Source organism: Triticum aestivum, chromosome 5D (genome assembly GCF_018294505.1).
Source record: "Triticum aestivum cultivar Chinese Spring chromosome 5D, IWGSC CS RefSeq v2.1, whole genome shotgun sequence".
In the NCBI taxonomy this organism is placed as follows: domain Eukaryota; kingdom Viridiplantae; phylum Streptophyta; class Magnoliopsida; order Poales; family Poaceae; genus Triticum; species Triticum aestivum.
Window position 1 is genome coordinate 327,624,728 of NC_057808.1, and position 22,724 is coordinate 327,647,451.

The 22,724-nt window shown below is 45.1% G+C and overlaps 1 pseudogene; it reads right to left on the minus strand.

Annotated features, from left to right (window-relative positions):
- Positions 1-169: 169 nt before the first annotated feature.
- LOC123120560 (uncharacterized) lies at positions 170-19,388 on the minus strand (annotated as a pseudogene).
- Between the last annotated feature and the right edge of the window lie 3,336 nt (positions 19,389-22,724).

Genomic DNA, 22,724 nt, shown 5'->3' on the forward strand with positions numbered 1-22,724 from the left:
ACGCGGCGCCGACACGTCTTGATACAGGAATACTTAATATTCATGCTGAAAATGTTGCAAGTAAGTCTATTAGTGAGTAAGAGTGTTGAATGTCTGCGTCCCTGTATGTACGCCTGTGCATGCACAACATTTTGCCATAATCCCTCGACTGCCATCAGCCACATACGCGCTATGCCCAGAGCATTGTTAACCCGACGAACATGAGCGCAGCAAGGGCAAAGCATAACCCTATAATCGTCGCAAATGCCTACAAGATGGTAAATATCAAAAAAAAAGAAACCACATTAGAAGGTCGGTGATTAAACCTAACACCTTGCCATTGCTTGAGGCTCGAACAAACTGCTGCCAATAAAAAGGTGAATGGGAGGTCTCATAGTTTACCTTTCCTTCTGACTGGAAGTTGAACTTGACAATGAACCATTCCAGTCCTCTATCAACAGGAGGGGCCAACACAAAGGCTCTGTAGTAAACCAAATAAATCGTCTGTTAGAACAGAGGGTAGTGGATTTCGACAAGTAGCAATGCATTCTTTAAAACTTGAAAAGCTTAAGGATGTTCCTCAAGTTACCACTGCAAAGTAGAGTAGTATCCAACTATGCTTTCGCTACACTGATTCGGGCAACAAGTTATAGACTGAGTTGGAGACCGACTCACCCTCCAGCGCGAAGAATTTTCGTAACCTGACTGCCAGCCACACCATTGCCATTAACTTAAGGAATCTGCTTTAATTGGTATAGAACACATTATAGTGGGAACTGATTTACAAAAAATAGATTTTACAACCATTACCATACCTCTCCACTGCAGCAGCATACCTATCCTACCAGGAGCAGGCGAAAAATAAAACCTGAAAAGTAAATCAGACAGTGACTCTCTTCCAGTCCATCCAATGCTCCTATTGCATCTGCAATTGTTTTAGCTCATGGAGATGCATGAAGTGAAATAAGGTTTTAAGTGAATTAATGGTCTTTTTCTCATGACCAATGAAAACTTTACATTTTGAAGTTACATAATAAAATGTTTGTTTTGAAATTAATGTAAAACTAAAAAACAGCACGGCATCATAGTTACCATGCATTGACCTACGAAACTAATAAAAAGGTGGTGACATAATACACAGTATTATGTAGTCCATATGACAAAACTCCAGCGCACCATATCTCTTCAATTGTTCTAGCAACCTGAACCAGCAATAAGACATGAGAAATGGTGAACTGTCATTTTATAAGACAAAATTTAAAGAGTAAACAGGATGTGTCATTCCAAGTATTGGTATAATTTGCCTAGGGGGACATATTAGTATAATCATGAAAAAGGTTTGAGAGCTTGAACCTGACATTCATTAGACTCCGTTGCATGGATGGTGCTAGGTTCTTCTGTAATACATGCAAGGGTATCGGTATAACAATCCATGACTAAGGTTGAGTCCTTAGGCTCAATTAGATGGATGATGCAAGGTTCTTCTGTAATAAATGCAAGGGTATTACTCACACTACCATTAGATGCTATATGTTAGTCCTAGCCTAGCAATTTTTCTGCCCATATATATTTGCATAAAAGACTAACTAATTTTTAAGTGAACCCAAATAAATACAAGAGCACCAACTTTGGTGAGGTCTTCTGCTTCTCTGAGTACATTCTAGTGTAGAATGCAAACTCAATTGTTAAGCTAAAGTCCTAAAGACTGTCATGGGACATGATAAAACGAAGATGTATTATTGTCTTTGGATTTATAGTTAGTTGTGGATACTCTTTAGGCGAAAATCTTCTGAAAAAATCTTTACCATAATTTATTTCCCCTGTATGAAAGAAGAAAATAATTCATCCCTAGGAAAACACTAAAAAATTGGAGAAGCAAAGTTATTATGTGCCACAAAGATCATACCGGTCGAGCCTCCTTGTAGCTGCTTGCTTTCTTCAATATTAAGTGCATGAACCTAAAAAGAAAATGTAGATCAGAATATGCATCAATAAAAAAACATGTACCCAAATCTAAATTATATTATCGTAAGTGTTCGTTTGTTTTAAAGAGTTCCATTAATTCATTATTCCCCAAATGAGCGGTTTACAACTTTACATAACAGCGCCAGTAACTACCTATGGGGATTTACAAAAGGTCAAAACTTGCATCAGAGTTACACTCCTAACGATGCAACATAAATTCCATGAATATGATGTACGTGTTGCAGACATGTTTTTGTCTACCCAACAAAAGCGCAGGTAATTTCAATATTTTGCCAATCAAAGAAGCACCATGACTAGCTGATTGCCTCTACTCTCATCACACTAAAAATTCAAATTTTACTACAACATTTCAGAATTATTATCTTCTACTCCCTCTGTTCAAATGTAAGTCTTTTTAGAGATTCCAACAAGGGACTACATATGAAGCAAAATGAGTGAATCTACACTCTAAAATATGTCTATATACATCCATATGTTGTAGTCTATTTGAAATCTCTAAAAAGACTTATATTTAGGAACGGAGGGAGTAGTTCTAGGAAGACAACAGACAGTGTAACAATATTTTGTTAACTTTCTGCATTAGTTACCAGTTACAACTCTTTTAGTGGAAGTATTACACATCCCAGTTAACAAAATTATATGTAAGAAGCTAACAAAATGAGAAATGTCCTCCAAAAGTTTGTTAAGCATCTTAGGGATTAATCTACAAAATTCTTTGGGCTTGGAGAACATATCTTCACTGGAAAGTTTATTATGTTTCCAAAATGTGCTCATAATAATTGTTGTTTGTATAGTTGAATAACATGACATTATTGTATGTGTAATATTTCATCAGTTGTTGGATTCATGTCATACCAAGAAACATCATTTGTTACAATTGGATAAAGATTCCTCGCTGAACCTTTGAGGTGAAAGCATGCTTCTCATCTTATAGTGTTTGCTATGATTGCACAAGCTAATTTTTTATCATCTAGTGTTCTTACTTTTAATTAATGTTAGGGTGTCATATTGAATACCATGCATATTTTTACCGAAGAACTGACAGTATGTTTCTGTACCAAAGAAATCAAAATGGTTGTAGGGTGCGATTTTAATATGGTCATTCGGATTTTTTTACAAGAGGTGGTATAAGCAAAGGCTCTAAAATCATAAACTTAAGTGAGGATGTATTTGCAATAATATTTACCCGGGGAGATAGATGCCCTTAAAACCATTGATATGAATCAAGTATTAGACATTTTTACAGTTTAGGTTCTCTGTATAAATTGTATGTGACATTAATCTTCAAACCTTTTTATACTAAATATTTATACTTCCTTATACCTCATTTCATTACCAAATCTTAATAAAAAATCTCAATACAACATTTAGTGACATTAATAATTTACCTATATTGAATAAAAATAGTCGTTTTAATACAATTCAGAAATCTATTATAATTTTTATCTCTGGTCATTTAGTTGAACTCTAATCAAAGTAAACATGGTGAGAAAAAGATAATTCTAGGGAGGGGTGATGAGTGTGTTTGTGTCGTAGTGTATTTATATGTGTTTGTGCCTACTCTAATATCCTCATAATGTTTTGTACAATCTACAGGTCAAACAAATATCCTAAATAAATATTTTGAGTGTGTGCTTTTCTAGTTTGGTTTGTTAGAAATTCTAGAGTGTATAAGTTGGCAATAAATGCCTTTCTCCTCAATAACTGACGTGTAATTTTCTACAAATATTTCTTCTATAGGTGCACTATGATATTGATCATAGTAATTATCAACATCATCAAAGGGAGATTTGTCAAAGATTTGAGCTGGTGATCAATCTACAATATCATTATGAGATCACATGTGTTTTGCATCGTACCTCTAATGGTCTCATATTCAACATGGTTTATGGTGATGACTTGGTAATTTGCACATTTTCTTGTTAATAATGTCGATCTCGGTTGGCATAAAATTGTTGATAACTAGGAATAATGGAGTAAATTTTCTTCCCGGCTATTTCCAAGTCGGGGCGGTCGGGTGGCACTGTCCCCCCCCCCCCCCCCCCCCGGTCTTGTACATATTTCTGCCACCGACCAAGGGTCATAAGAGCGCAGCTCAAAAAGATGTAGGAGTCATGGTAGAATGCCAAAAAATTCACAATGCCGTCACTCAACATCGAGTCCTGTGATTTAAGTGTTGCTCTCTTTATGCTTCTTGATTTATCTGTATGAACTTGACTATGTCATGAATGTATATAAAAACAATTCCTTAGCTACTTGTTTTCTTGGGTAGTAGTAATTGCCATTGAGGGTTTTGCCGAGGTACATGCTTCATCTCCAAAATACAATGAGCTTATTTCAAAGAATTAGGTCCATTGTCGTGATGATGTTCTTTTGAAATATTAATGCTTGTGCAATTTTTTTTTGGGTTGATAACTGGGATAGTTGTCATTTGGGAGACCACAAGCTCATCTACGGGCTCATAAAATCGTTGATATTTCTACTAGTCATGAGTCCCTTCATCCTTCTCTTTTGGCTCTGCAAATTTTGATTTCATGTCTTGCATTCATACCAACTGGCTGGTGCCTCCTCGTAATTATCAAGTTTCAATTACACTAACCAATTATACAATGCTATCATTATTTTCATGATTTTCACTAATTATATCCCTTCACTATAGAGTTTGTTCAGGTTTTTAGGCCAAAAATAGAATATTATCCTATAGGGGAGCTTATACAAATCATTGCCCATGTTTACGGTTACGGTATGGGTACTCTGCTCTCGTTTTTCTAATTATGTCGGTTTTGCTTGGCATAAAATTGTTGACGAACGAAAAAACTAGAATAAATTTTCTTCAGGATTATTTCAAAGCCCCCCCCCCCCCCCCCACCCCCACACTTGTACATATTTGCTCTCTTCACGCTTCTTAAGTAATGTATACTCCGTCCGTCCGAAAAAACTTGTCCTCAAATGGATGTATCTAGCACTAGCTTTTTCGAACAAGGGAGTACTAGATGACCCACTGCGCCAATTGGCGTAGAGACCAACTACAACCCAGAAGCTAAGCGAACTATTTGAAGTTTTTTTTCTTCAACTGTTTGCAAATGATTGCATTCATACTGTGATTCTATTTGCCTTGACAATAATCATTGCTCATAAGTTTCACTGGCGAATTGTTTTTGATGACACGATACTCAAGCTATAGGCAAGCTAGTGAGCATACATAGCATGATATGCCTTCCGGTCAAGGAGACGCAATGACAACAGAGGCCCGCCAAGAAACAGGCAAAAGAAACAAACGCCATCATGCACACGGGTTCATGCTTCATATGCTCAATTTATGCCCGACCACTGCACGTAGACTCACTGCGCTACCGTTCACAGCTCACCATACTCTATTTAGACGTTATCAAAGGCCTGCATGCCCACCTTAATCTTACACGGTCATTGGACGACTACCATATCAGCCGGATGGGCACACCCGGCTAGCGCAGTGTGCGGGGCAAGTCTGCTGCCGTGTTGCCGGGTCGGTGGCTGTTGTTTCTTTTCCTGTCAGGGTCTATGAGCATCTCCAGCCGTTGGCCCTTCAGGGGGCGCCTAAAATCGCCGCCTGAGGTGACCCGGCGAAAAAATGGGCCTGGGCGAGTTGGCCCCCAGCCGCCGCCCCCAGGGCCGGCCCCAGGCGCGGGAAAAAAATTGTGTAGCAAATTTAAGCAAAGTTCGGCTAAAACACGCCAAATTTCGGTAAACCTGGGCTTATATTTGCGGATTTAAGTCGAGTAGTCGCCATTACATATAAAAACTAATAAAAAAAACTTGCTGAAGGCCGAGAAGTCGCCATCGTCGGCCTTCTCCTCCTTGACTCGGGCGCCCCTGCTGGACCCCTCCCCGGCTGGTGGCGGCAGCGGCGCGTCGTCGTCATCGTCGCTGTCGTCGATGATGACGACTCCTTCTTCGTCGCGGCCTCGGCGGCGCTGCTCGAAGCGCCGCAGGGCGGTGCGCTGGCGCTCCGTCGCCATCTTGATGGAGTCCTGGCGTGCCCATTCAAGGGCCGCGTCGTCGTCGAGCTCAACCTCGCCGTGCTCCGTCTTCACCGGCGCGGCTCCGTCTTTGGCTTGACGAAGCGCGGAGGAGGAGCCGACGAGGAGGCGCGCCGGCCGCCCTCGTTGATGACGGTCTCGACCTCGTCGGCGAAGTAGGATGGTTTGGCCACGGCGTCAGGCAACGGGGGAATGGGCACTCCCCCATTGCTGAGCCTCCAGCCCGTCGGCCCGGCGCGCATGTCCGGCGGCGCCGGGATGTTCGCCTGGAACAGGAGCCAGGACTCCTGTTCCCGGAGCGAACGGCAGCCGAAGCCGTTGGCCGCCGCCTCGTCTCCGGGGAAACGCTCGGCCATCGGGGAGATGGAGTGGCTGGGGAGAAGAGATCGGCGGTGGCGCTCGGGAGATGGAGTGGCTGGGGGAGAAGAGATCGGCGGCGGCGCTCGGGAGAGGAAGGGCTGGGGGAGAAGAGCTCGGCGGCGGCGCTCGGGAGAGGTGGAGAGGTGGCACTCATCACAGGCGAGCGAGGCCATATATAGCCGCGTCGCGTTCGTGTGTACGCGTCCGAGGGAGGGGAGGCGTCGACGCGCCGCCCCGTGAACGCGCCGCCCGTGAGGAATCAATGGCAAAGCTGACCGGCGGCATTGATTCCCCGCGGGAAACCGAGGCGTCGGGAGAAGACGAGGCGGGCGGTGTCGCTGACGCGGCTGGCCCGCGGCGCTTTCGCGCCAAAAACGATTCGCCCGGCGCCCCCGAGCGCCCCCAAGCGCGCCGGGTTCGGGTTGGGTCCGCAGGCGCCAATTTCGGCCCGAGCCGGCGAAAAAGGAGCCCCTGGGACGCGACTGGGCCGATTTTAGGCGCCGGTGGCCGAAAAATCGCTTGGGGGGCTTGTTGGAGGCGCGGCTGGAGATGCTCTAACCATCTTTGGTGCGATGTTGGTGGACGGTTGGGAGCTCACTGGAGAGGCCGCTTCTCAGTTTGTTCGGGTATGGGTGCTACTTCTCGATTCATGTGTTTTGGTGTTGGCTTGGTCGTCATGTTAGTATGCTCTTGCCTGATTGCCTCCTCACGTATTTATATATGCGATCGTATTAGGATTGGTTGGTAGGTCCACATTCGTTTCGTTGCTGAGAAGCATGCAGACTTGTCTGCAGTGGCGGAGCCAGGAATATAGTATGAGGAGGCCCAAGTGTAGTAAATCCTTGTTAAGGAGGGCCAACTCATAAGAATAAGATTACAATGCTTATTTGGAGCAGCTGATACATCTAGTATCTCATTATGTATTGATAATCCTAACAAGATACTCCCAGTTCAAAAAGAGATGCTGACCGGGGAGTTTATTTTCGAGGAAATTAAGACAGTTGTTTTTCAGATGGCACATAATAAATCCCCTGGTCTAGATGGATTCACTATTGAATTTTACTAGCATTTCTGGGAGCTGATAAAAGTAGATCTCAAACACATGTTTGATGATCTATATAATGGAGACCTAGACATTAAAAGACTGAATTATGGAATCATTACCTTGGTGCCAAAAACTAAAGAGGCAAACCAGATTCAGAAATTTAGACCAATCTGATTGTTGAATGTCAATTTTAATTTTTTTGCAAAAGTCTTAATGAATAGACTTAATATAGTGGCTGACTCTATTATATCTCCAATACAAACTGCCTTCATTAAAGGGAGATACATTATGAAGGGGGTACTGGTGTTACATGAAGCACTTAATAGTGTACATGTTAAACAAACAAAGCGATCTATTATTGAAAGTAGATTTTGAAAAAGTCTATGATAAAATTAAATGACCTTTTGTTCTTCAAATGTTAAAAGGGAAAGGTTTCCCTGACAAATGGTTAGATTGGGTTATGAGTACTATTAGAGGGGGAAAAGTTTGTGTCAAAGTCAATGAAAATTATGGACCCTACTTCCCCACTCATAAGGGGCTAAGACAGGGGGATTCTTTGTCCCCTTTAATGTTTAATCTAGCAGCAGATGCCTTAGCTATCCTGATGGACAATGCAAGAAAGGCTGGTTTAATTAAAGGGCTACTGGCTGACACCTTGGAGGGGTGATTAACATGTTGCAATATGCAGATGATACCATTTTTTTGCAAGATGATTATGAAAGTGCTTGCAATTTGAAATATATATTATGTTTGTTTGAACAAATGTCTGGCTTAAAGATCAATTTCCACAAGAGTGAGATCGTCTTGTTTGGTGCAGTTGCTGATAAAAAGCAGGAATACTCTAGAATATTTACTTGCCCCGTGGGAGAACTTCCTATGAGATACCTAGGACTTCCAATTGATAAGAAAAGAATAAAAAATTAAAACTGGAAACCATCTGAAAACAAAATGGAAGGAAAATGTGGAACCTGGCAAGGGAGGTTGCTAGCTAGTGCTGGGAGATTTACTCTGATACAATCCTCTCTAACTGGAATTCCATACTTCATGATGTCATTTTATGACTTGCCTGTGGGAGTGGAAAAAAGAATGAACTTCTTTAGGGCTAGGCTATTATGGCAAGAAAGCAATGACAAGAAAAAATATCACCTGGCGAGGTGGGGAGAGGTGTGTAAGCCAAAAGATATGGGTGGTTTGGGCATACATAATCTAGCTTTTATGAATAAAGCCTTGCTATGAAAATGGTGGTGGAAGATCTATAACACAGATGGGATTTGGCAGCGAATTTTGAAACATAAATACTTAAAAAAGAACTGCATCAACAATGCTAAAAGCAGAAATGGAGACTCGCAGTCCTGGGGAGAGCTGGTGAAACACAAGAATTTGTTCTTCTCTTTGTGTAAATTTGAGATAGGTAATGGGGAGAATACCAGATTTTGGGAGGGCTGGTGGATTGGTCCCAAAGCTTTAAAAGATAGCTATCCACGCCTCTATAACATATGTTTTGACAAGGAAAAGTCAGTGTCAGATATTTTGAATAAAGGGATTGATAACATTCGTTTTAGGAGATCTCTATGGGGGGAATCTTCGGAATTGTGCGAACACATTAGAGAGGTATGTGAGAGTGTGACCCTAGATAACAATCAGGATAAAATCAGATGGACACTCACAGGGGACGGTAAATATACTGTCAAAACTTGTTACAAACATCTGGTCCAAACTGGGCTTCATTATCCCTACAAATTTCTTTGGAAAACAAAGATGCCTACCAGGGTTAAGGTCTTCTTATGGCTGCTGCCGAGAAAAAGTATTCTCACCAAGGAAAACTTGAAAAAAAGAGGATGGCAGGGAGACACCAAATGTTCCTTCTATGGTCGAGAAGAAGATATAGAGCATCTCTTTATACATTGCTCAGTGGCAAATATGTTATGGATGGTCATGAAATGCTCCTTTGATATACACGATGTTCTTGATAAAATTAATGATATATTTGGTACATGGATAAATAAGTTTGAGAAAAATGATAAGAGTCTTATGACAGTGGGAATATCTGCCATGTTATGGATGATGTGGAAATTGAGAAATAGATTAGTTTTTGATAACCACAGGGTTTTTGATCCTTGTGTTCCAGTGAATTTGATTATCAAGAATTTACATGAATGGTGTGTGTTGCAGAAAAACCAAGGAAGAACAAATCGCATGAAGGAGGGTGTAAGACAAGTTGAGCAGGTTGCTAGGGAGATCTTCAAGGCGACGCATGGATGGACGACCGGAGTGTTGGGACTCGTAGCATAATTTAAAATTTTCCTACGCTCACCAAGATGCATCTATGGAGTCTACTAGCAACGAGGGGAAGGGAGTGCATCTACATACCCTTGTAGATCGCGAGCGGAAGCGTTCCAATGAACGTGGATGACGGAGTCGTACTCGTCGTGATCCAAATCACCGATGACCGAGTGCCGAACGGACGGCACCTCCGCGTTCAACACACGTACGGTGCAGCGACGTCTCCTCCTTCTTGATCCAGCAAGGGGGAAGGAGAGGTTGATGGAGATCCAGCAGCACGACGGCGTGGTGGTGGATGTAGCGGGTCTCCGGCAGGGCTTCGCCGAGCTTCTGCGAGAGAGAGAGAGAGAGAGAGAGAGAGGTGTTGCAGGGGAGGAGGGAGGCGCCCAAGGCTGTAGGTTGCTGCCCTCCCTCACCCCCCCTTTATATAGGACCCCTGGGGGGGCGCCGGCCCTGGGAGATGGGATCTCCAAGGGGGGGCGGCGGCCAAAGGGGGGGAAGGGGTTGCCTTTCCCCCCAAGGCAAGGGGGAAGCTCCCCCCCAGGGTTCCCAACCCTAGGCGCATGGGGGGAGGCCCAAGGGGGACGCCCCAGCCCACTAAGGGCTGGTACCCTTCCACTTTCAGCCCACGGGGCCCTCCGGGATAGGTGGCCCCGCCCGGTGGACCCCCGGGACCCTTCCGGTGGTCCCGGTACAATACCGGTAACCCCCGAAACTTTCCCGGTGGCCGAAACTTGACTTCCTATATATAATTCTTCACCTCCGGACCATTCCGGAACCTCTCGTGACGTCCGGGATCTCATCCGGGACTCCGAACAACTTTCGGGTTTCCGCATACATATATCTCTACAACCCTAGCGTCACCGAACCTTAAGTGTGTAGACCCTACGGGTTCGGGAGACATGCAGACATGACCGAGACGCCTCTCCGGTCAATAACCAACAGCGGGATCTGGATACCCATGTTGGCTCCCACATGTTCCACGATGATCCCATCGGATGAACCACGGTGTCGAGGATTCAATCAATCCGTATGCAATTCCCTTTGTCAATCGGTATGTTACTTGCCCGAGATTCGATCGTCGGTATCCCAATACCTTGTTCAATCTCGTTACCGGCAAGTCTCTTTACTCGTACCGCAATGCATGATCCCGTGACTAACGCCTTAGTCACATTGAGCTCATTATGATGATGCATTACCGAGTGGGCCCAGAGATACCTCTCCGTCACACGGAGTGACAAATCCCAGTCTCGATCCGTGCCAACCCAACAGACACTTTCGGAGATACCCGTAATGCACCTTTATAGTCACCCAGTTACGTTGTGACGTTTGGCACACCCAAAGCACTCCTACGGTACCCGGGAGTTGCACGATCTCATGGTCTAAGGAAAAGATACTTGACATTGGAAAAGCTCTAGCAAACGAAACTACACGATCTTTTATGCTATGCTTAGGATTGGGTCTTGTCCATCACATCATTCTCCTAATGATGTGATCCCGTTATCAATGACATCCAATGTCCATAGTCAGGAAACCATGACTATCTGTTGATCAACGAGCTAGTCAACTAGAGGCTTACTAGGGATACTTTGTGGTCTATGTATTCACACATGTATTACGATTTCCGGACAATACAATTATAGCATGAACAATAGACAATTACCATGAACAAAGAAATATAATAATAACCATTTATTATTGCCTCTAGGGCATATTTCCAACAGTCTCCCACTTGCACTAGAGTCAATAATCTAGTTACATTGTGATGAATCGAACACCCATTGCGTCCTGGTGTTGATCATGTTTTGCCCTAGGGAGAGGTTTAGTCAACGGATCTGCTACATTCAGGTCCGTGTGTACTTTACAAATATCTATGTCTCCATTTTGAACACTTTCACGAATGGAGTTAAAGCGACGCTTGATATGCCTGGTCTTCCTGTGAAACCTGGGCTCCTTCGCAAGGGCAATAGCTCCAGTGTTGTCACAGAAGAGAGTCATTGGGCCCGACGCATTGGGAATCACCCCTAGGTCGGTAATGAACTCCTTCATCCAGAGTCTTCCTGTGCTGCCTCCGAGGCTGCCATGTACTCCGCTTCACATGTAGATCCCGCCACGACGCTTTGCTTGCAACTGCACCAGCTTACTGCTCCTCCATTCAAAATATACACGTATCCGGTTTGTGACTTCGAGTCATCCAGATCTGTGTCGAAGCTAGCGTCGACGTAACACTTTGCAACGAGCTCTTCGTCACCTCCATAAACGAGAAACATATCCTTAGTCCTCTTCAAGTACTTCAGGATATTCTTGACCGCTGTCCAGTGTTCCTTGCCGGGATTACTTTGGTACCTTCCTACCAAACTTACGGCAAGGTTTACATCAGGTCTGGTACACGGCATGGCATACATAATAGACCCTATGGCCGAGGCATAGGGGATGACACTCATCTCTTCTATATCTTCTGCCGTGGTCGGGCATTGAGCCGTGCTCAATTGCACACCTTGCAATACAGGCAAGAACCCCTTCTTGGACTGATCCATACTGAACTTCTTCAATATCTTGTCAAGGTATGTACTCTGTGAAAGACCAATGAGGCGTCTTGATCTATCTCTATAGATCTTGATGCCTAATATATAAGCAGCTTCTCCAAGGTCCTTCATTGAAAAACACTTATTCAAATAGACCTTTATACTTTCCAAGAATTCTATATCATTTCCCATCAATAATATGTCATCCACATATAATATGAGAAATGCTACAGAGCTCCCACTCACTTTCTTGTAAACACAGGCTTCTCCATAAGTCTGTGTAAACCCAAACGCTTTGATCATCTCATCAAAGCGAATGTTCCAACTCCGAGATGCTTGCACCAGCCCATAGATTGAGCGCTGGAGCTTGCATACTTTGTTAGCATTCTTTGGATCGACAAAACCTTCCGGTTGCATCATATACAACTCTTCCTTAAGGAAGACGTTAAGGAATGCCGTTTTGACGTCCATCTGCCATATCTCATAATCATAGTATGCGGCAATTGCTAACATGATTCGGACGGACTTCAGCTTCGCTACGGGTGAGAAAGTCTCATCGTAGTCAACCCCTTGAACTTGTCGATAACCCTTAGCGACAAGTCGAGCTTTGTAGATGGTCACATTACCATCTGCGTCCGTCTTCTTCTTAAAGATCCATTTGTTTTCTATGGCTCGCCGCTCATCGGGCAAGTCAGTCAAAGTCCATACTTTGTTTTCATACATGGATTCTATCTCGGATTTCATGGCTTCTAGCCATTTGTCGGAATCCGGGCCCGCCATCGCTTCTTCATAGTTCGAAGGTTCACCGTTGTCTAACAACATGATTTCCAGGACAGGGTTGCCGTACCACTCTGGTGCGGAACGTGTCCTTGTGGACCTACGAAGTTCAGTAACTTGATCCGAAGCTTCATGATCATCATCATTAACTTCCTCCCCAGTCGGTCTAGGCACCACAGGAACATTCTCCCGCGCTGCGCTACTTTCCGGTTCGGAAGGGGTGACTATCACCTCATCAAGTTCCACTTTCCTCCCACTCAATTCTTTCGAGAGAAACTCCTTCTCCAGAAAGGACCCGTTCTTGGCAATGAAGATCTTGCCTTCGGATCTGAGGTAGAAGGTATACCCAATAGTTTCCTTAGGGTATCCTATGAAGACGCATTTTTCCGACTTGGGTTCGAGCTTTTCAGGTTGAAGTTTCTTGACATAAGCATCGCATCCCCAAACTTTTAGAAACGACAGCTTAGGTTTCTTCCCAAACACTAATTCATACGGTGTCGTCTCAACGGATTTCGACGGAGCCCTATTTAAAGTGAATGCGGCAGTCTCTAAAGCATAGCCCCAAAATGAGAGCGGTAAATCGGTAAGAGACATCATAGATCGCACCATATCCAATAGAGTGCGATTACGACGTTCGGATACACCATTTCTCTGAGGTGTTCCAGGCGGCGTGAGTTGTGAAACTATTCCACATTTCCTTAAGTGTGCACCAAACTCGTGACTTAAATATTCTCCACCACGATCTGATCGTAAGAATTTTATTCTCCTGTCACGTTGATTCTCAACCTCACTCTGAAATTTCTTGAACTTTTCAAAGGTTTCAGACTTGTGTTTCATTAGGTAGACATACCCATATCTACTTAAATCATCAGTGAGAGTGAGAACATAACGATATCCTCCGCGAGCCTCAACACTCATTGGACCGCACACATCGGTATGTATGATTTCCAATAAGTTGGTTGCTCGCTCCATTGTTCCGGAGAACGGAGTCTTGGTCATCTTACCCATGAGGCATGGTTCGCACGTGTCAAATGATTCGTAATCAAGAGACTCCAAAAGTCCATCTGCATGGAGCTTCTTCATGCGCTTGACACCAATGTGACCAAGGCGGCAGTGCCACAAGTATGTGGGACTATCGTTATCAACTTTACATCTTTTGGTATTCACACTATGAACATGTGTAACATCACGTTCGAGATTCATCAAAAATAAACCATTGACCAGCGGGGCATGACCATAAAACATATCTCTCAAATAAATAGAACAACCATTATTCTCGGATTTAAATGAGTAGCCATCTCGAATTAAACGAGATCCAGATACAATGTTCATGCTCAAAGCTGGCACTAAATAACAATTATTGAGGTTTAAAACTAATCTCGTGGGTAGATGCAGAGGTAGCGTGCCGACGGCGATCACATCGACCTTGGAACCATTCCCGACGCGCATCGTCACCTCGTCCTTTGCCAGTCTCCGTTTATTCCGTAGTTCCTGCTTTGAGTTACAAATATGAGCAACCGCACCGGTATCAAATACCCAGGAGCTACTACGAGTACTGGTAAGGTACACATCAATTACTTGTATATCACATATACCTTGGGTGTTGCCGGCCTTCTTCTTGTCCGCTAAATATTTGGGGCAGTTCCGCTTCCAGTGACCACTTCCCTTGCAATAAAAGCACTCAGTCCCGGGCTTTGGTCCATTCTTTGACTTCTTCCCAGTAACTGGTTTACCGGGCGCGGCAACTCCCTTGCCGTCCTTCTTGAAGTTCTTCTTACCCTTGCCCTTCTTGAACTTGGTGGTTTTATTCACCATCAACACTTGATGTTCTTTTCTGATCTCCCCTTCCGCTGATTTCAGCATTGAATATACCTCGGGAATGGTCTTTTCCATCCCCTGCATATTGTAGTTCATCACAAAGCTCTTGTAGCTTGGTAGAAGCGACTGGAGGATTCTGTCAATGACCGCGTCATCCGGGAGATTAACTCCCAGCTGAGACAAGCGGTTGTGCAACCCAGACATTCTGAGTATGTGCTCACTAACAGAACTGTTCTCCTCCATTTTACAGCTGAAGAACTTGTCGGAGACATCATATCTCTCGACCCGGGCATGAGCTTGAAAAACTAGTTTCAGCTCCTCGAACATCTCATATGCTCCATGTTTCTCAAAATGCTTTTGAAGACCCGGTTCTAAGCTGTAAAGCATGCCGCACTAAACGAGGGAGTAATCATCATCACGTGATTGCCAAGCGTTCATAACATCTTGGTTCTGTGGGATTGGTGCATCACCTAGCGGTGCTTCTAAGACATAATCTTTCTTGGCTACTATAAGGATGAGCCTCAGGTTCCGGACCCAGTCCGTATAGTTGCTGCCATCATCTTTCAGCTTGGTTTTCTCTAGGAACGCGTTGAAATTGAGGACAACGTTGGCCATTTGATCTACAAGACATAGTGTAAAGACTTTAGACTAAGTTCATGATAATTAAGTTCATCTAATCAAATTATTTAATGAACTCCCACTCGGATAGACATCCCTCTCGTCATCTAAGCGAAACATGATCCGAGTTTAACTAGGCCGTGTCCGATCATCACGTGAGACGGACTAGTCAAGATCGGTGAACATCTCCATGTTGATCGTATCTTCTATACGACTCATGCTCGACCTTTCGGTCCTCCGTGTTCCGAGGCCATGTCTGTACATGCTAGGCTCGTCAAGTCAACCTAAGTGTATTGCGGTGTGTTCCGAGGCCATGTCTGTACATGCTAGGCTCGTCAACACCCGTTGTATTCGAACGTTAGAATCTATCACACCCGATCATCACGTGGTGCTTCGAAACGATGAACCTTCGCAACGGTGCACAGTTAGGGTGAACACTTTCTTGAAATTATTATAAGGGATCATCTTACTTACTACCGTCGTTCTAAGCAAATAAGATGCAAAAACATGATAAACATCACATGCAATCAAATAGTGACATGATATGGCCAATATCATTATGCTCCTTTGATCTCCATCTTCGGGGCACCATGATCATCTTCGTCACCGGCATGACACCATGATCTCCATCATTGTGTCTTCATGAAGTCGTCACGTCAACGATTACTTCTACTTCTATGGCTAACGTGTTTAGCAACAAAGTAAAGTAATTTACATGGCGTTATTCAATGACACACAGGTCATGCAAAATAATAAAGACAACTCCTATGGCTCCTGCCGGTTGTCATACTCATCGACATGCAAGTCGTGATTCCTTATAAGAATATGATCAATCTCATACATCACATATATCATTCATCACATCTTCTGGCCATATCACATCACATAGCACTTGCTGCAAAAACAAGTTAGACGTCCTCTAATTGTTGTTGCAAGTTTTTACGTGGTTTGTAGGTTTCTAGCAAGAACGTTTCTTACCTACGTATGACCACAACGTGATTTGCCAATTTCTATTTACCCTTCATAAGGACCCTTTTCATCGAATCCGTTCCGACTAAAGTAGGAGAGACAGACACCCGCTAGCCACCTTATGCATCTAGTGCATGTCAGTCGGTGGAACCTGTCTCACGTAAGTGTACGTGTAAGGTCGGTTCGGGCCGCTTCATCCTACAATACCGCCGAAACAAGAAAAGACTAGTAGCGGCAAGAAGAATTGGCAAACACAACGCCCACAACTGCTTTGTGTTCTACTCGTGCATAGTAACTTCGCATAGGCCTGGCTCATGATGCCACTGTTGGGACTCGTAGCATAATTTAAAATTTTCCTACGCTCACCAAGATGCATCTATGGAGTCTACTAGCAACGAGGGGAAGGGAGTGCATCTACATACCCTTGTAGATCGCGAGCGGAAGCGTTCCAATGAACGTGGATGACGGAGTCGTACTCGCCGTGATCCAAATCACCGATGACCGAGTGCCGAACGGACGGCACCTCCGCGTTCAACACACGTACGGTGCAGTGACGTCTCCTCCTTCTTGATCCAGCAAGGGGGAAGGAGAGGTTGATGGAGATCCAGCAGCACGACGGCGTGGTGGTGGATGTAGCGGGTCTCCGGCAGGGCTTCGCCGAGCTTCTGCGAGAGAGAGAGAGGTGTTGCAGGGGAGGAGGGAGGCGCCCAAGGCTGTAGGTTGCTGCCCTCCCTCCCCCCTTTCTATAGGCCCCCTGGGGGGTGCCGGCCCTGGGAGATGGGATCTCCAAGGGGGGGCGGCGGCCAAAGGGGGGGGAAGGGGTTGCCTTGCCCCCCAAGGCAAGGGGGAAGCTCCCCTCCCTAGGGTTCCCAACCCTAGGCGCATGGGGGGAGGCCCAAGGGGGACGCCCCAGCCTACTAAGGGCTGGTTCCCTTCCACTTTCAGCCCACGGGGCCCTCCGGGATAGGTGGCCCCACTCGGTGGACCCCCGGGACCCTTCCGGTGGTCCCGGTACAATACCGGTAACCCCCGAAACTTTTCCGGTGGCCGAAACTTGACTTCCTATATATAATTCTTCACCTCCAGACCATTCCGGAACCTCTCTTGACGTCCGGGATCTCATCCGGGACTCCGAACAACTTTTGGGTTTCCGCATACATATATCTCTACAACCCTAGCGTCACCGAACCTTAAGTGTGTAGACCCTACGGGTTCGGGAGACATGCAGACATGTCCGAGACGCCTCTCCGGTCAATAACCAACAGCGGGATCTGGATACCCATGTTGGCTCCCACATGTTCCACGATGATCTCATCGGAAGAACCACGGTGTCGAGGATTCAATCAATCCGTATGCAATTCCCTTTGTCAATCGGTATGTTACTTGCCCGAGATTCGATCGTCGGTATCCCAATACCTTGTTCAATCTCGTTACCGGCAAGTCTCTTTACTCATACCGCAATGCATGATCCCGTGACTAACGCCTTAGTCACATTGAGCTCATTATGATGATGCATTACCGAGTGGGCCCAGAGATACCTCTTCGTCACACGGAGTGACAAATCCCAGTCTCGATCCGTGCCAACCCAACAGACACTTTCGGAGATACGCGTAATGCACCTTTATAGTCACCCAGTTACGTTGTGACGTTTGGCACATCCAAAGCACTCCTACGGTACCCGGGAGTTGCACGATCTCATGGTCTAAGGAAAAGATACTTGACATTGGAAAAGCTCTAGCAAACGAAACTACACGATCTTTTATGCTATGCTTAGGATTGGGTCTTGTCCATCACATCATTCTCCTAATGATGTGATCCCGTTATCAATGACATCCAATGTCCATAGTCAGGAAACCATGACTATCTGTTGATCAACGAGCTAGTCAACTAGAGGCTTACTAGGGACACTTTATGGTCTATGTATTCACACATGTATTACGATTTTCGGACAATACAATTATAGCATGAACAATAGACAATTACCATGAACAAAGAAATATAATAATAACCATTTATTATTGCCTCTAGGGCATATTTCCAACACGGAGTTCCAAGACTGGGAGGCTCCTGAAGGACAGATCATGCCGAAGCTTATCCTCCTTTGCCACCTGCAGCTCGAGTGTTTTCCCCTGCTCCTTTTGTGCTGTGATTTGAACCTTCTGTTAATGATGGTAGAGACCATTTTCCTCTATGTAATAGCGAGTAGACTAAACCACTAGCTTTTGGGTCTTCTCTGGTGCTGTGTGGTGCTGGAGTATTAGCCTATCTTGACATAATGTTGTGTGGGAGGGGGAGGGATGGATCCCTCCCTCTACATAGTATTGTCAGCTTTAGAGTTGTGTTGGCCTGCGTCAGTCTCGGAGTCTGTGAACCTTTGATTTCTCTAAATGAAATCGGAGAGGGAAGCTCTCTTTTATCAAAAGAAAACTCATAAGAATACAGCATGTTTGCAACGTTGATCGTCTATTAGCATGCATATTAGGCTTAATACAACAATGTTAGGGGGGCCAGGACCCCTGCTGGTCCCCCTGTCTCTGCCACAACTTGTTTGGTTCGGGAGTCTAGATGTGCCACCTCTAGCGCAGTTTGGTATGCTAGTTTCTGATTGGTGCAGCTAGGGAGAGAGACACGCTGGTGGGTCTAATTGGTTGTTGTAGATGCGGCACAAAGCTCCATGTTGGTATTATCCATCTTATCATACGATAGGCGTCAAGTTCGCCCACGACGTACAGTTCTGAGCGGCGGGCCCAATGTTCACATTGCGTTTCTATCATAGATGAATGCCAATTTGAATTCGATCCCAAAACCTCTTCCATGGCAGTGCAAAATGGCCACCATAGCAACATTTTCTGAAACCTTTGCCATGGCAGCAATTTTTGCTACTATTTCGGTTGGTGACCCGGCTCGAGAGGCCGGCATGCAACGCTCACACCCCGAGCACGCTGCACATACGGCCTGGCTGGACGGCGCCTGGCCAACCGGGCACAGCCGACTCGCAAGGCCGGTCATGCTACGCTCAACCCTGGCCGGAAGGGCACACCCCGTTGGAGTGCCCTCAATGGCGCAGAGACCAACCACAACCCGGAAGCTAAGAGAACCATTTGATGGATTTGTTTCTTAACTGTCTACATATGATTATGTTTGTACTGCTTTTCTATTTGCCTTGATGATCGTCATTGCCCATAGCTTTCTTTGACTATTTTTTTTATAGCACGATACTTTGTCCGTGAAAGATTTTTCCCCAACCATCTGCAACCGCGCAAATACCAACCACAACCGGAAGCGAAGCGAATTATGTGTGGCACATATAGCAAAGGTTCCTTTAATAAATCATCCCTCTCTCTTCCTATCTCTATCCATCCTTATCAACCCCACACTCACCCCCCACCTCTCTCCCTCTATATCATCCGACCAGTCGCAAGAGTCAAAGTCTGGGCAACGCTAAAAAAATGGACCCACATCCCAAATCCAGAGTCTGATTTCTCCATACATGAGTCCGAGTTCGACTTACCCATGCTCGAGTCCAAATTCTCCTTGCGCGCACCCAAGTTCTCTATACCCGATTACGGGTCCATGTTCCCCATGCCCGAATCCGGTTTTCCTACGTCTGTATCCGAGTCCTGGTTCCCATACCCGACTTTGAGTACCCTATGTCTGAGACCGAGTTCCCCATGTTGGAGTTTGAGTTCCCTATGTCTGAGTTTGAGTTCCCGATGCTCGAGTCCAAGTACCCTATGCCCAAGTCCAAGTCCTACATGTTCGAGTTCGTATCATCCGAGCCTGAGTTCCCCATGCCCGGGTCCGAGTGCCCTAAGTTTAATTCTGAATCCTACATGCTCGAGTCCAAGTTCATCATGTCCAAGTCTGAGTTCCCCATACCTTAGTCAAGTCCAAGTACTCCATGCCCAACTCTGGATTCCCCATGCCCAAGTCCATGCTGCCCATAATCTCCTTACCTTTCTGGTTACAGTTAGTCTTTGTGCCAATGGCTTGCGGATTATTTATAGAATGAACATAGTGTTGCCCATAGTGTTGCTTAACTTCCTGGCTACATTTTCAAATAGTCACTTAATTTCTGGTCCGCAATTGGTCTCTGCACCAATTGGCACAATCCTCAAACTGTAACTTGGGCATAACTGACTCGCAAGGCCGGTCATGCAATGCTCAACCCTGGCCGGATGGGCACACCCGGCTGACGCGCCCGCAATGGCACAAAGACTACCAACCGCAGCCCGGAAATTAAGCCAACAATTTGAAGGGTTTGTTTCTCAACTGTTTGCAAATGGTTATGTTCGTATTACATTTCTATTTTCCTTGACGATCGTCATTGCCCATAGCTTTCTTTGACAATTTGTTTTTGATGGCACGATACTCTGTTCGTGAAGGATCCCCCTGTCGGCAATGATGCAAAAACCAACCACAATCGGAAGATAAGCGAGCTATGTGTGTCACGTATAGCAAATGTTCCTAATCACCTCTCTCTCTCTATCCATCCTTATCGACCCCATGCTCAAACACCCCCTCCTTCTTCTATATCATCTGACCAACTGCAAGGGTCTAAGTACGGGCAATGCTAAAAATATGGAACCACGTCCCAAAAAACGTCTTCGGTTCAAGGGGACGTAGCAACAAGAGTCTACGGCACAACCCCACACCCAGCTCCGTACATTTCATTCTTTCATGCTCCAACTATGTTAATAGAAAACCTGACGGCATATCCACGGCAAATGACGTGACCCGTTTGAACTGAGAACCCCCACCCGGGATCACAGGAGCAGAAGGAAACCAGGCGAACCGACCAGAAGATCGACGGGCGAGGAAAGGGTGAGACTAGCGAGCACATGAAGCATACACGCTAGTCGCCGGGCAGAAATAATGAAAGGCCGAAAGAGATGTCAAAACACGCCATCCAGCCAGCCATAGTGGTCCAGCGCCGGGTGGCACAACACATGATCCAGCAAACTGCAAGGGTCAAAGTCCGGGCAGCGCTAAAAAACTAGACCCACATCCCATAACACACCTTCTGATCAAAGGGACGAAATAACCTGTTAGGATGCAAGCGACTCACACGCTGAGTTGGGCGCTCGCGCATGCTCAGCGTATTTTGGGATGATAGCCCGACCTTTCAGCGGTCCGGTTTGGCCGTACGGGGTGTTCTGGGATGCCTTCCAGGACTTTCAAAATCAACCTTGTGAAGTCATCAATACCGTTGAGGCGGAAAGGAAATCCAACATACAACATACAACACTCCCAATTGTCGTGCAGCCGGATTCTTCTGAGGCACTTCCAGTTTTGTCAAGCAATGGTTTGGTTAGATCTGAAGGAAATATGCCCTAGAGGCAATAATAAAGTTATTATTTATTTCCTTACATCATGATAAATGTTTATTATTCATGCTAGAATTGTATTAACCGGAAACTTAGTACATGTGTGAATACATAGATAAAACAGAGTGTCCCTAGTATGCCTCTACTTGACTAGCTTGTTTATCAAAGATGGTCATGTTTCCTGACTATAGACATGTGTTGTCATTTGATGAACGGGATCACATCATTAGAGAATGATGTGATGGACAAGACCCATCCGTTAGCTTAGCATTATGATCGTTGAGTTTTATTGCTAGTGCTTTCTTCATGACTTTTACATGTTCCTCTGACTATGAGATTATGCAACTCCCGAATACCGGAGGAACACCTTGTGTGCTATCAAACGTCACAACGTAACTGGGTGGTTATAAATATGCTCTATAGGTGTCTCCGAAGGTGTTTGTTGGGTTGGCATAGATTGAGATTAGGATTTGCCACTCCGTGTATCGGAGAGGTATCTCTGGGCCTTCTCGGTAATTCACATCACTATAAGCCTTGCAAGCAATGTGACTAATGAGTTAGTTGCGGGATGATGCATTACGGAACGAGTAAAGAGACTTGCCGGTAACGAGATTGAACTAGGTATGATGATACCGACGATCGAATCTCGGGCAAGTAACATACCGATGACAAAGGGAACAACATATGTTGTTATGCAATTTGACTGATAAAGATCTTCGTAGAATATGTAGGACCAATATGAGCATCCAGGTTCCTCTATTGGTTATTGACCGGAGATGTGTCTCGGTCATGTCTACATAGTTCTCGAACCCGTAGGGTCCGCACGCTTAACGTTCCATGACGATTTGTATTATGAGTTATGTGATTTGATGTACCGAAGTTTGTTCGGAGTCCCGGATGAGATCACGGACATGACGAGGAGTCTCGAAATGGTCGAGAGGTAAAGATCGATATATTGGAAGGCTATATTCGGACATCGGAAAGGTTCCGAGTGATTCAGATATTTTTCGAAGTACCG